Source organism: Callithrix jacchus, chromosome 4, assembly GCF_049354715.1.
Source record: "Callithrix jacchus isolate 240 chromosome 4, calJac240_pri, whole genome shotgun sequence".
In the NCBI taxonomy this organism is placed as follows: domain Eukaryota; kingdom Metazoa; phylum Chordata; class Mammalia; order Primates; family Cebidae; genus Callithrix; species Callithrix jacchus.
In genome coordinates this window covers 112,898,492-112,916,518 of record NC_133505.1, presented here as the reverse complement: position 1 = coordinate 112,916,518, position 18,027 = coordinate 112,898,492, and positions in this window count along the sequence as shown.

Below are 18,027 nucleotides of genomic sequence, written 5' to 3'. Positions count from 1 at the left end.
CCCTAGTATTAGACAATCTTCCAGCCCCTCAAATGAGGCAGCAACTTGTGTGTTTGAGACTGTAAGTATTTTAGGTGCTAGACAGTAATACACAAAGAGCCAATGATAAAAGTCAATCTAGTCACAGCACACCCCCACCTCCAGAAAATGCTGAGGGTTCTAACAACAGGGGCAACATAATTCAAAACAATAATAACAAAACAAAATGAAGGAGAGAGCACTGAATTTGATGAATTAAAAATTATGAGAAGATTTTTGGTTGCAAATATTCAGATGGCAATAACTTCCTATGTGATTAAGCCATCCTGTTGCATAGTGAGACCAGTTTGCTAAGCACCTGTTATTTTGTTTTGTTTGAGGCAATGTCTTACTCTGTCACCCAGACTGGAGTGCAGTGGTGCCACCATGGTTCACTGCAGCCTCAATGCCTCAGGCTCAAGTGATCCTCCTGCCTTAGCCTCCCGAGTACCTGGGACCACAGTTGCATGTCACATACCCAGGTAATTAAAAAAAGTTTTTTTGGTGGAGATGAAGTCTCACCATATTGCCTAGGCTAATTTTGGACTCCTGTGCTCAAGCAATCCTTCCACCTTGGCCTCCCAAAGTGCTGGGATTACAGGCATAAGCCACCGCACCCGGCCCTAAGTACGTTTTTTATACCTGACTGGATTTGTGTTCTAGTTGGCCTCTTTACTATGTGGTATGAGTATACTTCCTGAGTGATGAGAAAAATAATAGCAAACTTTTGTGATTATGTATTTGTCAAGATGATTTCTACTTCTAATCTAGAATTAGTTTCTAATCACAAATGTTTGCCATTATTTGCCAGAATTAGTTTCTAGATTAGAATTTGTAATCAAGTCACAGTGAAAGAAAAAAAGACTTTCTGGGAAGGCAAAAGGAAACATTGGCAAATTCAGTAAATACTGTTTACATATTGACTTGTTTTTCTTAATGTTAACTGCAGAATTTTTTTCACCATCCAAGGTACAAACGAAAAACCTGAGAGTTTAGTTCTATGTCATCTCTTTTATTAATAACAGATGTCGGTTACACTGCCATGCACCTGGTAACCTTGGAGGCACCCTCACTGCCCACTAACCCCCCATTGCTCTAGAGGTGCCGAGAATGGGTGAAAGCAGAGGGTGGATACCCAAGCAGAAGTGAAGCAGAGGTAAAATGGCACAGAGAAAATCACTGCAATACAATGATTGACAATACAAAGTCAAGGTCAAAGATGGGATGAGACAGAGACATAGAGAAAACCATCCAGAGAACACTGGCCTAAAGTAATCCTTGGTGGTTGTGATGGGGGTGGGAGGGGGGTTCTTTTAAAACCATGATGTTTGGCAAACTAGGAAATAAAGAGATGAAGGTGAATATCATGCCAGACTCAGCAGACAACAGCTGGAACCAAAGAAGCCCAAGGACAGCCCTGAGCGTGGAGAAAATAGTGCTGGGTAGGCATTGTTCTCTACAGCCAGAGCACAGAGGGTCACCATTGAAAGTGAAGGACAATTAGAGTTGAAAATATCTGTGCGTCTTTGAAGAAGGAATAGTGCTTTCTGGAAACATTGATTTTGAAATCATTTTAGTGGTAATTATTTTCACAATCTGTGACCCAAGCATGCTCAAGCTGAAGTCTCACCTCTTTTTCCCTGGTTATTTCTGCTGCCTCAGCTTATGGCAGGAGACCTTGGTATCTCAACCCTGATATTTTCTCCTCCATCTCCTTGCCTGAATTAAAACTCTTCTTTACCCAGAGAGCATTGCTTTTCTTGTAGCCCTCTTAAGTCCTTGCCCATACCCTGTACACCCAAGATTAGGATGTGTGTGTGGCTGCCTCCTCATTCCCTAATGCAGCCTCCAAGCACTCCTGTAAAAATGGCTGTTCCTCTGCAGTTCAGGTAGTATTGTTTTTGTCCACTGGTCTCTGGAAACTCCCTCTTGTTCTCCAAGGACTTTCCCTTCTAGCTTCCAGTATTCCCACACACTTCAACCCCGTCATCCTCCAGAGAAGCGTTACTGTACCCATGGATGACCTAGTCAACACTCTGGCCTCTCAATGCCTTAATGTACTTCCCCACCTCCAGCACCCACCTCTCAGTGGCACCTGGACCTGGTCACCTCTTCAATCTCCTGCTCTGACCACCGCTTCCTCATTTCAGTCTGCTTGCTATCCTGCTCTGCACCTCACCACACAAGGGCCTTAGTCCACTCTACTTTTCCTTCTCCATTAACCCACTCTGCCTTCGTTTCCCTTTGAAGCCACATTAGATTCCGTAGTCCACTATCTTAGTCACTATCTTGTCAACACCCTAAACTTACTGGCCTATTTTTTTCTTTCATCACATCCACCTTGGAGTGAAGGGTGGGGAGTCCTAGAATAACTCAACTGCATACTTTCTTCTTTATGTCTCTCGCTAGGCAGCAAAGCATGACTAGAGAGAACTATCCCAGCCTACAGCCTGCACCCAGGCACCACCTTCACTGACTCTCAAACCTCCTTCACCCCTAGGGAATCTCACTGTCCTCCTCTTGTCCCTCACCCTTCTGTCTCTGAAACGACCATTTTTTCCCGCTTCTCAAAGCTTTGAGCCCCCATCTCATCCCTCACTTCAGCAGATGCTTTTGTTCTTACTTCACAGAGGAAACAGATGCCCTCTGGTGGCAATTACCTCACTTCCTGCCACCAGCTCCTATAAACCAGCCTACACCTGTGCCCATCCTTTGCTCTTGCCATCTGGCAAAATGGAAGTGACGTCTTTCCTCCTGCAAAGATCCAGTCTCTTCTCATGCCATGGATTCCAGCCTTCTCGGGAAAGGTACATGATACATCCTCCCCTTTTTCTATCTTTGAACTGTTCCTCTCTAATGGTTCTTTTTCATCAGCATCTAGACATGGTCCAGTCATGCCCATTCTAATAAAGTTCTATTCCTGGACCCCAAATGTTCTGTTCAGTTCTACTCTTTTTCTCCCCCCTTTCACTCCTACACTGATTGGAAGAGTTGTGCACGGTCATTGTTTGCCCTTATTCATTGTCTGTTTACTTATCAGCCTCCTCCAACTGGCTTCCTTCCTTGCTCCTCTATTAGAGCTTTTTTTGCGGAAGGACTCGGCGACCTCCATGGCCCTAAATCCCATGGGTACTCCTCAGTCTTTGTATTATTTGACCTCGAAGCAGACTTCAGCAGGTCAACCCTCCCTTCTTTTGGGAAAAGCTATTTTTCCTGGTATCCAAGCTACCACACTCTCCTGTGTTGTCTTCCTCTCTGGCTCTATTTCTCTGTCCCTTTGCCAGCTTTTCCTCTTCCACCTGACCTTTACACGTTGGAACTCCCCAGGTTCAACCTTAGAACCTCTTCTTCTCTCACCCTAGCTGCTTAAATTGTCTCAACCACTCACATGGCCTCGCCTCTATGCTGAGAGCCTTCAGATTTATACAACAGCCCAGACTTTTCTCCAGTCTCCCGAGCTGTGCAAGTACTGGCTTTGCACAAGCACCTCCTACTAAGGTTGTTCAGAACGGCACTGCCTTTCCTAATGTGCTCAAGATTTTTGCATTTTCCCCTCCAGGACCACTCTCCGAGGCTCACTTGGTTGACTACATCTACTGGCTCCCTTGCCTCTAAATTTGCCCTGGGTTTGGCCTCTGGGGATCCCAGGCAGGAGACTGGAAATTAGGGAGAGTGTGAGGTCAAGGCGATTTTTCCCTGAGCTCCCTTTCTGTGAGGTTGCCATGGGCTGTCTGAGTCTTTGCACTGAAGGTCACTGCCTCTTTTCTCTTGATGCTCACTCCACGCTGGGTCTTGGTTATCACCCTCTCTCTTAGGATTTCCCTGTGCCCTAACTGCACTACTGTAAACACCTCCCTCTTTCAATTATCCTAGTTTGGATATACCACCTGTTTCTTTCTGGTAATGTGACTGATACAGTAACTGATATTGGAAGTTTCACTAGGAAATAGACCCTCAAAATGAGATTTGGGATTGGGTTGATCATGTTTGAGGAGCTGAAGGATAACCTTGTGGGAAGTGAGGAGGTTTGAAGGATGAACATGGTCCTAGTAATCTGCATGCAGTAGCATCAGTGGTCACAGCATGGGCTGAAAAGGGGAGGACAAGTATTTCAGAAAAAACCATCAAGCTGGGTTTTTTCTCTGCTCTCTCACCACAACACAACAGTGAGTACAGAAGAAGACTTCTGTGACCAAATGTAGGGGGGGAATTGGTTCCTCACATATCAAGTAGTGGACATCAGCTGGGTGTCTTCCAATTAAATCTGATACTACCTGGAAATAGTGTCAGATCCCACATGTTGAGGGCTCAGTCCCCAAGACTGTAACTTCCCCCCAATCTTTCCACATACCAGCCACAAGTCCTAGCCTCCAGAACTTCTGAACAACTGGCTTCAAGTTGAGGTTCTTAAGAACCTCACTTTGGGTTCTATTAATTTGCTGGAATGGCTCACAGAAGTCAGGGAAACACACTTACCAGTTTATTACAAAGAATATTATAAAGGTTACAGATGAGGAGATGTGTAGGGCAAGGTATGAGGGAAGGGACATGGCGCTTCTATGCCCTCCCTGGCACACCTCCCTCCAGGAACCTTCATGCGGTCAGATATCTGGAAGCTCTCCAGACTCTGTTCTCTTGGGTTTTTATGGAAGCTTCATTGCATACATAGGCATGATTGACAACTGCGTAGAAATGTGACTGGACAAAAGGTGCATGATCTAAACCCAGCAAAGCCTGTCTGTTTGGCCTCTCTGTGCACCACTCCTTTCTCTAGGGTATGGGGCAGGACTCTCTCTGGAATGAAGGTCTTTTTGACCTACAATCAGATTAGAGTCCTGCCTTGGGCAGGTGAAAGAAGGAGGGGAGGCCAGAGAAAGAGATTCTGTTTCCTGAGGTCTAAAGTGCCCCAACACTATAACAAGGACTATGGGAGTTAGGAGCCAGGAACTATGGATGAAAACCAATATATGTATCATAATACCATAATAAAACACTGGGAGATCAAGTGACTGGGGCTGTTTTTGTCCATTTTTTGCTGCCGTAACAGAACACCACAAACTAGGTAATTTAAAAAGAATAGAAGTTTATTTTGCTCATGGTTCTGGAGGCTGGGAAGTCCAAGACTGAGGGACTGCATCTGATGAGGGCCTTCTTGCTGCATCATAACATATTGGAAGGCATTAGAGGGCACACAAGAGAGGGCAGGAGAAGAAACCAAATTCTTAAGATAACTAACCCACTCCTGTGATAACTGCATTAATCTATTCACTAGGTTGGAGCCCTCATGACCTAATTACCTCTTAAAAGTTCCACCTCTTCTCACGCCTATAATCCCAGCACTTTGGGAGGCCAAGGCGGGTGGATCATGAGGTCAAGAGATCGAGACCATCCTGGTCAACAAGGTGAAACATCATCTCTACTAAAAATACAAAAATTAGCTGGGCATGGTGGTGCACACCTGTAGTCCCAGCTACTCGGGAGGCTGAGGCAGAAGAATTGCTTGAACCCAGGAGGCGGAGGTTGCAGTGAGCCAAGATCGCGCCATTGCACTCTAGCCTGGGTAACGAGCAAAACTTCGTCTCAAAAAAAAAAAAGTTCCACCTCTTAATACTGTCACAATGGCAATTAAATTGCAACATGAGTTTTGGAGGGGACATATTCAAACCATAGCAGTGACACTTCATTGTTCTGTCAAAGGTAGTGATTTTAAAGATTATGGAGCCACCTGGCTATGCTTTACAGTTACAGAGAACATATACAGGCAAAAAGATAAATTAAGAGCTATAGCTGACCAGGCGTGGTGGTCCATGCCTGTAATCTCAGCACTTTGGGAGGCCAAGGTGGGTGGATCACCTGAGGTCAGGAGTTCAAGACCAATCTGGCCCACATGGTGAAACCCCGTCTCTACTAAAAATACAAAAAAATTAGGCAGGTGTGATAGGGCATGTCTGTAATCCCAGCTACTGAGGAAGCTAATATAGGAGAATTGCTTGAACCTGGGAGATGGAGGTTGCAGTGAGCTGAGATGGCACCATTGCACTCCAGCCCGGGCAACAAGAGTGAAACTCTGTCTCAAAAAAAAAAAAAAAAAAAAAAGAGCTATAACTATATATTGAAGAATACTTGTGTGTAGAGTCAAGCCTCTATGGAAACCTTGAGAGGATCTCAACAATATATGGTTTTTGTAGTTCACAATCAAGCCCCGGGCCTCATTGCAAGGGTTGGAGAATTTCTGTGGCAATTAAAGGTTCAACTTTGCCAGGTCTCTAATACTAATGAAAGGTACTCGTGGGACATAGATGAGGCTGAGAACTTTGAATCCTAAATTTCCCAAAGATCTCTTTCTGCAAAGAAATATGTTTCAGTGACTACCCCTGGAGCCCGTTGCCTCATGAGCCGATGCCTAGTCTCAGACCCACTCCCTCTCTTCTTTTTGCCTCCGGTTCTATAACAAGAATTAGATTCCACATAGCCCAGAAAAAGAGATATATAAGACCTGCTCCAGGATGATATAGCCTATCTACTGAAAGAGTTATGAGATCTTGACAAATGGGAGCCAGAGAAGTATGCATAAGGGGGAGATTCTGAGGGTGTTAGAACAGCGGGGAAGCTATGTAAGGCTCTATTAGGCTAGTTTACAGACATGGGACATCATCTAGGATTCACAAGTCACTCAAGCACCGGGGAGTTGTGTTTTTAGTCTACTAGATTGGTTACTCAAACCCTGGAGGCGATGATGGCCTATGGTTATTTGTGTTGAAATTGTATCACTTCTCTGGCATGGAGTGAAACAGTGGTTCCCATAGGGTGGTTCTTGAGTGAACAGTATCACCTTGGAAACTTGTTAGAAATGGAAATTATCAAACCTCACCCCTTTACTTACCTCCAACTCCTGGGGGTAGGCCTGGGAATCTGTGCTTTCAAAATGAATCTAATGACTATTAAAGTTTGGGAACCGCTGCGGTAAAGCAAATATTAATGTGCCAGCGAATCATCTGGGGACCTTGTTAAAATGCAGATTCTGATTTGGCAGGTCTAGGGTGGGGCCTGAGAGTCTAATGAGCTCTCATGTGATGCAGAGATGCTGCTAGTCTGTGAAGTAGCAAACTATAGGAGAGAAAGGAGTCTGGAGGCTCAGGGAAATGTGAAGACTGGACCTATGACCTGCAGCCTGTTCAGCCATTACCTAACCATGTGCCCTGAGAAGACCAGAAGAGCACTTCACCAAGGCAAGAAAAAATGCACTGGTAAGGACAGCATCAGAAGCTTTGAAGGGCTCTGAGGTGACTCCCCTCTGGTAACAGTGGTGATACTGCCATGGAGTTGTTTTCCATGGTCTTAAAGATTGTGGAGCCACTAGACACAAAGTTAGTGCAGCTCTCTTAATAAGTCATGAGGATAAAGAGAGAATCAGCGTTTTACACGCAGGGATCTGCGGCAATGACTGAGCACCAGATTGCTAGTAATGAACTAAATGGGCAGCTTACTATGTTGCTTTTGTATGTATCCAGGGAGAAAAAGTCTCTCTCTGCCGAACTGATCAAACTTGCGCCTTCATTGTGGGAATACATGACTGCTTATCCATTTCCCAGACCTAAGCCAGTTCACAGACCCAGAACCCTTTGAGGAAAGGACGGAAGCCTGGAGGGACCAGTGACTATTTGTCAGGGTAGTTGGGTGCTAGGGAAAGAAATATATCCAGTTGTGTTGGGATTACTTGATACTGAGCTTGTTATAATAATTACTAGAGATCAGAAATGCTGTCTGAGTCCACTTTCAGAGCAGGGCTACAGAGATTAGATGATAAAGTCTCGGCTGGAATTCATCTAACAAGGGGTTCAGTGAAACCCCCCATGGAATCTCCTGACATGGATTTTTTTTTTTTTTTTTTGAGACAGGGTCTTTCTGTGTCACTGAAGCTGAAGTGCATTGGTATGATCATAGCTCATGGTAGCCTCAAACTCTGGGCTCGAGGGGTCCTCCCACATCAGCCTTGTGAGTAGCTGAGACTGCAGGCGTGCACCACCGTGCCTGGCTAATTTTTTAGTTTTTGTAGAGACAAGGTTTTACTGTATTGCCTACACTGGTCTCAAATGAGGTCAGGAGTTCGAGGTCAGCCTGGCCAACATGGTGAAATACATGTCTCACCATGTAAATACAAAAATTAGCTGGGCCCGGGGCACATGCCTGTAATCCCAGCTACTTGGGAGGCTAAGGTGGGAGAATCGCTTGAAACTGGGAGGCAGAGGCTGCAGTGAGCCGAGATCGTGCCACTGTACTCCATCCAGCCTAGGTGACAGAGCGAGACTCGTCTCAAAGAAAAAATAAATAAATAAATAAATTCCTTCTGTAGGAGCTAGAATTACCTTTTTTTTTTTTTTACAGGATTTTTTCATTATTTGCATTTCTTCTTCTGGACCTAGTCATCATGTTCTCTGCACAAAACATTTTAGTGGTTGGCCTTTTATGGCTAACCATAACCATTTTACAGGCAGTTTTACACAGTTGTGGGTATTACCCTTTATCTGTGGTTCTACTGCTTGATCTTTGCAACACAAAACTTTTAGATTTCTGTGTAATCACATCTGTCACATTTTCCTTTAAGTCTTTTTGTCGTGTTTAGAAAGAGCCTTTCTACTTTTCTTCCTAGTTTTATCTTTATTTTATTCGAGTTGGGATATACAGATTAGTATGTAAATTGCCTTGAATTCATTTTGAAAGAAGCAAGGGCTACATAGATCCTATAAATAAGTAAATATGCTTATGAGACATGAGAAATAATTTTTATTTATTCATAGCCGTCACATTTCTTGAAAAATATAATTCTTTGCTGTGCTGTACATATTTTCAAGTGATGCCTGAAAGAGTAATTGTATTATAACTTTAAAGGATTATGAACACCAAAGGGAAAGGTGCTGTTTAAACACTTTGCTAATAATATGTTTGCACATTTTTAAACTGCTCAAATTACATTCACGTGGATCAGCAGCATGACGACTTGTACTGGCTTCCTCTGAGAAGGACAGAGAGTGAGAAGAGTTCAGATTATAAACTGAGAAGTTGGTTAGGCAAGGGATTTGTTTATCTTCTGTGGATGAATGAGGAACTCACCATCCAGCAATTTATAGTTGATCACAGTTGTGTTGTCTCATGGTGGGATGCAAAATGATGCAACATATTTGGTTAAAAGATAAGCACAAACATCAGAGTGTTTGGTAAGAGCCCAAATTTAAGTTAGCATTCACAATAAAAAGGGAGTCATTTGGAAAAACCAAAAAGGGACAAAGAAATAAAAATGGAGATTTAGTCCACATGTTGTGGGTTGATGTTTCCTTGAAAAGAGTGGTCAGAATGTTTTAGCCTAAAGCAATCACATATTAAAGTAATTTAACTAATTTAGACATGTTATCCACTTACCACAAAGAAAATAAATTATAGCAGGCTCTAGACTGATGGCTAAAAAGCCAATTCTCCTAAAATGGAAGGATATTGTTGGTGCTCACATTATGTAATCGGTACAGTATGTCAGTCCTAGCGGTCTGGCTGACCAAGGAAAGCTCTGGTTTCAAAGGAAAGCACATTTAGTAAAACTCGGTATAATTTTTTCCTAGAACTACTTTGCTCGATTATGGCAAGACAGATTCTACTAATCACGGGCTGCAGAGACTTGGAGATTGAGCATGGTTTTTTGGATCGAAATACTTTTTATTATATGTGTTCGGTCTTCTGCAGTGCCTTAGGGGAGATGTGTCAAAGAGGCTAATATGATTTCTTTCTTTACTTCCTATATGTAAGCATTTAAGTGATCATGATACTGGAACAAACTTCAGTGCCCATTTAGTCAATTCCCTTCATTTAGTAGAAGAGGAAATAGAAGAATAAAGGTTGTGCTTTTCCTAAGGTCATGTAGTGAGTTCAAGGCAAAGCCTGGATTATACTTGGATCTTCTGACACCCAGACCAGTTTTCTTTCTTTTGTAGAAAAATTAATTCATGCTCCAAAAGTCCAGGCTGACCCAATATTAGGTAACTCGAATATTTTCATAATTTTTCTAGATATAAAGCTATGTCGAGTTATTTCCATTGAACAATGGAAATACTCTTCCAAGTAAAAAATGGATCAAAAAACTAGGTCTCTGAACCAAGTGGTTAAGGTTTTTGTCATTTTTTTTTTCTTGAGCAGACTTTGAGTCTTTGTTTCTGATACAGATCAAGATGTAACAACCTGTTGTGGAGAGCCTTGTCTTTTGGACCTGTGCTGTCTCTTTTTTTGGTGGCTTTGTCATTTGGAACAATACCTAATGGTCTGGAGGCTGAGGAACTCTGAGCTGAGGTAGGGGTGCCACCTAAGAATGGGAAAGGGTGCCTATATGCTGAATGGAGCACTTTAAAAGTTAGAATTTGCTATTTTCCTTTCTCTTATCTTTTCTTTTTTGAGAGCAATGAAGTCTTGCTTTGTTACCCAGGCTGCAGTGCAGTGGCACCATCACGGCTCATTGCAGCCTTGACCTGGGCTCAAGCGATTCCCCTACTTCAGCCTCCCAAGTAGCTGGGAATACAGGTGTGCGCCACCACCTTTTGCTATTTTTAAATTTTTTTTGTAGAGATGAGGTCGCACTATGTTGCCTGGGCTGGTCTTGAATTCTTGGCCCCAACTGATCCTCCTGCCTCAGTCTCCTAAAGTGCTGGGATCATAGGTATAAGCCACTGCACCCAGCTTGCTATTTTCTTTACGGATTTTGAATCCCATACTTTTTGTCCTCAAGTCTCAGACATTTTTGTAGGCCTTTAAAAGCTCATACCTGAAAAGGAATCCCATACCTGGGCTGTGATCTTCCCCGCTACGTTTCCACAGTCTCCACCTCCCACCACCTCCACCCAGGATCCCCTCACACAGGTTGTATCACACTGCAAGTGAATCATGGAGTGACTCGGACATGCCAAAAATGACAAATTAAGAAATTTTGTGTCATGTGCAGTCCCATCTTATTCAAGTCCATTTGAGAAGTGGTGAGCAAATCAGCTAGGCCTTTATTGTTGATGTCAAATTCCCTTTCCCTGCTCACCCTATAGGACCAGGCCAATTTCCTTTCATCCTCCATAGCTATTAACACAATAGTGTGAATTTAATGCTATTGAAGGCAGGCCTGTAGTGAACACAGGGCATTTTTTGGCTACTCAACATCCATTCCTCCTTCCTGTTGGCATCTGATTTCTTTTAGGGAATTACTTATTCCTATGGATGCAGCCTTACTGGGGTATAAATCCACGTGGTTTTTGATGGTTTTTAATAAAGTTAGATACATGTCTACTCTATGAACCAAAAACCCACTGCTAGGTATATGTCCCCCCCGCAAAAAAATTAGTGCATATGTTCGCAAAACCTTGTAAAAGAATGTCTCAGCAGCTCCCCACCATGGAAGATTGTGAAGTGGCCAGATTCTGCTTCCTCCAGCCCCGAGGGTGGGCATGTGGCCTAAGCTCAACCAAATCTGATGAACGCTTCTGGATCTTTGAACAAGTAACACAAGGATGACAGAAAGAGTTAACCGGGAAGCACATTGATCCACTGAGCTGCCTGCTCCTGGCCTTCTGGATCTTCCTGGTACCTGCTCATCTCTAGGCCTGGCTCTCAACTCTGTCAATTCTGTGGGTACACAAATATCCTTCCGTACATTCCCACTTGATAATATTAGGTTGTCATTAAAAGTATTGGTATTACTTTTAATAGCAAAAGCCACAATTACTTTTGCACCAGCCTAATAGCTCAAGTTGGTCTCTGTTGCTGGCAACCAAGTATCCTGGTCTAAGCTCCCTTTCTGATTGGATCATCAGACATGGGTCTGCAGTATTTTCTTAACACCCTATCTGGAGTGTTATCCTAGAATTAGCACAAATTAGCCCCTTTCTCCACTGGTGACACCCTTCCACTACCCCCAGAATTGGCTTTCTTTTAATTGGTACTGATACAAGATAAATAATATTTCTCTAGCTTTCTAGCCCCACAGTTTCTTGTTATTAAGATGAAGAAAAAAACAAAAACTCATCAGAACTCCACTTCCACATCTGTCACTGATAGAAGGCCTCTATTCTCCTGCAGAGGACCCCCAGCTCAGGAATCTGCCTCTTGTAGCAAATGTGTTGCAAATTTCTCTCTACCAGAATAGCTAAAATTGAAAAAACTTTCCCTATGTGGAGTGACTGCAACTCTCACACATTTGCTGGTGGGAATGCAAAAAGGTATAATCACTTTGACAATCTATTTGATGATTTTTAATAAAGTTAAATACACGTCCATGCTATGAACCAACAACCCCACCACTAGGTATATGTCCAAGAAAAAAATAGTACATATGCTCACAAAACCTTGTACAAGAATGTTCTGGAAGCTTTATTCAAAATAGGAAACAGCTTTATGCAAAACTGGAAATAACACAAGTGTTTATCAACAGAAAAATGGATTAAGATGTTGTAGTAAATACGTGCCATGGAATACTAGGCAATAATAGAAAAGGACAGATGACCAATCTATGCAACCACATGCATGAATCTCAAAAATATTATATTGAGTCAAAAAGTCAGTGCTCCTCATGGCTCCATTTACATGAAATTCAAGGATAGGTAAAACTATTCTAGGGTAACAGAAATCAGAAGAGAAGTTGTTTTTGGAGGAATATTGACTAGAAAGAGACACAGGAGCCTTCTGGGGACACTGGAAATACATGTAATCTAGGTGGTAGTTAGAGTAGTATATATGTATCTAAAATGTATTAAGTTGTACATTTAAGATTTGTAGACTTTATTGTACGTATGTGTGTTATAGTTAAATGAAGAAGATTTAAAAATGGGGAAATGACTATATGGACATCAGCAGTTCTACAATTTCAATGTATTTTGTTAATTATACACCCAATCAAATTAGATTTATGCCCCAACCCCCTTGGGAAGGTTTGAAACCTTCCCCCCTTTCCTCTCCATTCTTTGTTTGCATCCAGGCATTAGGAAGCAAATCTTTTCCCCTCTGGGAGTGCTTTTATTTTCAAAGGAAGACCATTGGGAGAAAGTAATGATTAACACAAAGGAATGACTAGGTTAATGGTAGGCTTCCAAGCTCCAGTAGAGGAGATATTTTGGGTCAAGGGAGGGGCAAGAGAAACTTCTGGAGTATACCACACTAAATGCATAGAAATGAGTAGTAAGCTCCTAGTAGACACTGGATCCATTGGTGCAACCAACAGCCTTTGCTGTTTCACTCCTGTGATGGAAAAATCAGCCTACTTGTTTTCAACGGACAGGAGGAAGGGTTTGTCTTCTGGGGCCAGTCTTTTCCCTTAAAGCTGGCAGTGAGGACGAGAGTTACCTGGGACAAAGCAAGCAGCCTTCCCCCCATGTCGAATAGCATAACAGAGAGTAGGAACAGGAGAGGAGAGCTCAGGAAACACTGTCATAGGATGAAAGTGGAAAAATACAGGAGAAAAGGAATACGGGCAAACACCCAAGGAGGAGCAGGCAGGAGACACAGCAGAGGGCTGGGGAGTCCAGCAGAAAGCACCGTGAAAACAGACGGGGCAAGTGGAGGAGGCTGCAGCCCGTGAATCTCCTTGTCTCCTTGCCCCTCATGGAGCAACTGAGCGGAAGTGGTCTCTCAGCTTCTTCTTTTAAGCCTCTAAACCGTCACTCTCACCTCTATGCCTACAACAACGTAGGCATTTTCTTCAGGCCTCATCTGATCACGTTATTCTCTAGATTAAAATTGAGAGCTCAGCATTGCCTCCTTAAGAAAATCCATGCTCTTTAATGTGTCCTACTGGAGTCTTTTATGACAGGTCCCTGCTTCTCTAGCCTTACTGATTTTGTGAATAATGAGTGGATATGTTTAGTAAATTTTAGTTATAAATTCTCTTTGCAGAATTTGGCTCTTGGGTTCCACTTTAAGAACCCTAGGAGGATATTCGTTGTATTTGCACAACCCAACTCCAGGAGGACGCTGTGACTGAACACCTGTCTGTGCAGCAGGTGCCCTGGCGGGAGCTGATTCCACCCACTAGGATGACCTGTATTGTTACCCACAGAGTGAGGCAGGAGGTTGGGGTTACTTAATAGAGATTTGAATGAATGACACCATCACCCAATGACTCTCATCAAGGACCTTGCATCTGACAGTGAAAGTCCTCTCTTTTATTGTCCAAATCCTGGCCACCCCTCAAGGCCCATTTCAAATATCACCTTAGGCTCAGGAATAAGGCTTTCTGGTATTTTGGCAGCATCCCTGGCTTGTAGGGATGAGGAAGAATTTGGTACTAGAAGTTGACAGGCCTTGGCATGAGGGGGTGCAAGTGGTCTCAGGTCCAGTCTTCAGGGCCCACAGCAATCTGTCCCCCTGCTGGGGCATAGAGGCAGGCAGTTCCAGCAGCAAACAGTAGGTGAAATGGAATGAAGACTCTTGTCAGGGTGGTTCCGGGTGACCATTCCTTTACAGCAGGAACCTGCCTGGGGATATGAAACTAGGTTCAGGTGCCTGAGGTAAGATACAGGCAAGAGAAAGGCAGGTGTGTGGGACCCAGCCTGGGTTAGGAATGTGAGTCATGCTAGACAAGTGAATCCACTAGTCATGGCTCAGGGCAGGCAGGAATTCTGTGGGTCTCCAGGTGTCAGAGGCCCAGTGGATGATGCTGCATCCATGAATTATCAAAAGATGCTTGATTCAGTCTGACCAGCTGCTAGATTGGCAAGGCTAAAGTTACTCTGGCCAGAGCTCAAGAACTAGGTGTGGCTTAGCTTGAGGGCAAATGGTGCAGTGAGCTGCAACTGCTCCCAGTTGGGGAGGCAGGGGCTGGACCTCCTCCTGCCCTCCCCATGATATGTGTTGGCACCTCTCCTCACTTAGTCCATGTGCTCCTACTGTAAACCACTCCTGCAGCATGAAGCACAGGGCCAGGCACATGCAGGAAATGAGAATTCAGTTGGATGCGATTGCATGTAGGTCCTCAGCAGTGCAGGCCTTGATGTGTGCTAAGCTCTGTAACCCAGCCCTCTCCCATAGTACTGATAGCACTGATCAGGACCCTTCTTCCTCTGTGTGCAGTAAAGGGTAGAAACAGCCACTCTCCATTCTTGCTGGGAGGTAGCCTGGGACCAATAAAGACATGGAAGACAGTAAGTTATAACCCATACGTCCCTTCCCCTGCCGTCTTAGGGTCTATTCCTTCTTCCTTTGTGCCCCCAACATCAGTGGAAAATCTTCATTTGGTTGCCATGGAGACCAACCACTGACTTCAGAGTGCCTGTTTATTAGATGAAAGTAATGTCTGCCTGGTTAATCTGAACAGCTGTCAGAGAGAGGTTCGGCTGTTAGTAAATGAAGTCACTAATTTTGAGGCATGATCACTCATTTAAGAGAGAGAGACAGGTTCCTCTCCATCCTCTGAGTGGAGCTGGGTAGTGGAGATAAGGTCTGCCCTAGGCAAGCATTTCTTGTTCAGGTTTTTGTCTTTCTTTTATGACGAGTATGGTAACTGTACTTCTTTCTCCCCTTATTTCCTACTGAAAATATATAGCCTTTCAGTGGTGTGATAGATTAATTCGGCTTTGTGGGCAGGCCCAGGAAACCCAAGCCCTCCGATGATGTCGTTTCCTTTGGAAAATGCATTCTGGATTCCAAGCCACCCACTTACAAATGAGGTTGTATGTTTATTCATTCAACAGTCTCCACCAGGTGTGCTAGAGAAAAAGAGGTGGTGCTGACCCACACAGTGGACTTGATGTGTTTTATGTGTGCTTAGACAGTGGGAGAGAAGCCGTCACCTTCCAAGGGAGTCCATCAATTCCATGAGGATGGTGGTGAGTTGTGTGATCTTTAAAAAACTGGTCCATTTGTTTTTACTTTTTGTTCTTTTCATTTGTTCAGCAGTAAAATCTGAGAGAAAATTTGAACTCTGAGATTCATTATATTGATTCACCAAGTGCTTTCTGAAATCAGCCAAGTCACCTGCGTTAGTCCCCGACGGGTTATGAAGGGGAGCACAATCCGCACTGCAGGGCATTGAGATGAGCAAGCCACCCAGGTGCAGGGAGGAGGCTGCTGGCAGCTGGCCCTCAAGTGCGGAACCAAGGTTCCAGCCCTAGCGAGCTCTTGATAGTCCAGCCAAGTCTCTCACCCTCTCTGACCTCAGTTTCCTCAACTGAAAATGAAGGAAGGAGCAAGCCACTCTTTTCCAATTCAAAATACTCTTTTGTTCATGAAGGAAACTGTCAGTGCAGAAAGGGCTCCTAACCTGACACAGCTGAGCAAGGGTTAATGCTGGTATAGGTTACCGTTAAGGAAGTACATCCTGTGCCTCTGGTCAAAGATGTCTCAGGCCAAAGCAGGTACTTGTCTCTAGTTAGTCTGTCTGCATCCGCTCCCAGGCATTCACGTGGTGGTCTCGGCAGGAGCTCCCACTCTGTTTTTGCTGAGCTGCCTGGTCCATGGGAAGGAAGACATATGCAGCTAAGAAATAGAAGGTGGATATTGTTAGTGCCTTCAAGACATGGTGCATCCAGAACCCGGATCAGCCAGGGGCTCCAGAAAAGCAGCTTTGCTGCATCAGGCCTCGGAACTGCTGCTAGCCAATCTCCCGAAGCATTTATTTCTCACCCTCTCCGTGCCTAGGGCAAGTAAAACTGTGGCTGCTTGGTGCCACTGTAATGCTGTTTCCTCCTCTGAGTTCATCCTGGAACCATTTTCTCCCATAAGACATGCACAGGTCTTATGTTTACATGTTTCACTGAAAGAAATTTGAATTCCACTGATGAGATGCCAAGGTAGTTCGTAAATGAGACAGAGTCTAGCTCTATCGCCCAGGCTGGAGTGCGGTGGCGTGATCTCAGCTCACTACAACCTCTGCTTCCTGGGTTCAAGTGATTCTCCTGCCTTAGCTTCCCAAGTAGCTGGGATTACAGGCACCTGCCATCAGTCCCAGCAATTTTTTTTGTATGTTTAGTAGAGACTGGGTTTCACTGTGTTGGCCAGGCTGGTCTAAATCTCCTGACCTCATGATCTGCCTGCCTCAGCCTCCCAAAGTGCTGGGATTACAAGCCTGAGCCACTGCACCCAGTCATAAATGAACACTTTAAAAACACATCTTAAAAAAAAATAATTTTATGCCAATTGTACAAAACAGTAGGGAAAAGGAAATAATATTCATTTGTTTATTCATTCATTGGTATAACAAATACCTATTGTACACACTTATTATGAGCCAGGGATGGTTCTAAGTATAAACCTGCCTTCGAGGATCATATATTAATTTTTCTTAAATGCAGCTTTATTGAGGTACACTTTCTATAAAATAAAATTTACTCAAGTGTGAACTTTGATGCATTTTTTGCAAATGCGCAGGGTAGTATAACCACCACTATGATCAAGACAGAGAAGATTTACATCACCCCAAAGTTTGCCTGGGCTGCTTGCTGTCAATCTCCTATTCTCCCCCCAGCCATTGGCAATCACTGATCTGCTTTCTGTCACTATGGTTCTGCCTTTTCTAACATGTCATATAAGAAGCATATATTTTAGCAGTGAATACAGCCAAATGAGTAAATAGACATTTGCCTTCCCAAGTGAGGCAAGAGCTTTGTAACGAGACATACAGGCTGTGTGACGGGAGCATGTAAACTGAGAAGAGGCTTCTAAGGTGAGATCTGAAGGGCCAGTAGCAGTTTTTTAGGTGAAGAGTGAGAGTAAAGAGCGTTCCATGCTGTGGGGCTTCTATATGCAAAGGCCAAGAGGAGAGAGACTGCAAGGCAGATTTATCTGGGACCTCCAAGTTTTCACAGCTCAAGGATGGAGTAGGAGGGGGTAGGAGTGGCTAGTCAAGACTTTGAAGAGATAAACCAGTTCAAACAAAGAAGTTCTTTCTAAGCATTGTTTGACCTTTGTTCCCAGTGGGGAGCTATGGAAGGATCTTCAGCAGAAAAGTGACAGGATCAGATTTGCATTTAGAAGGATCATTCTCCCTGCATGTAAGGA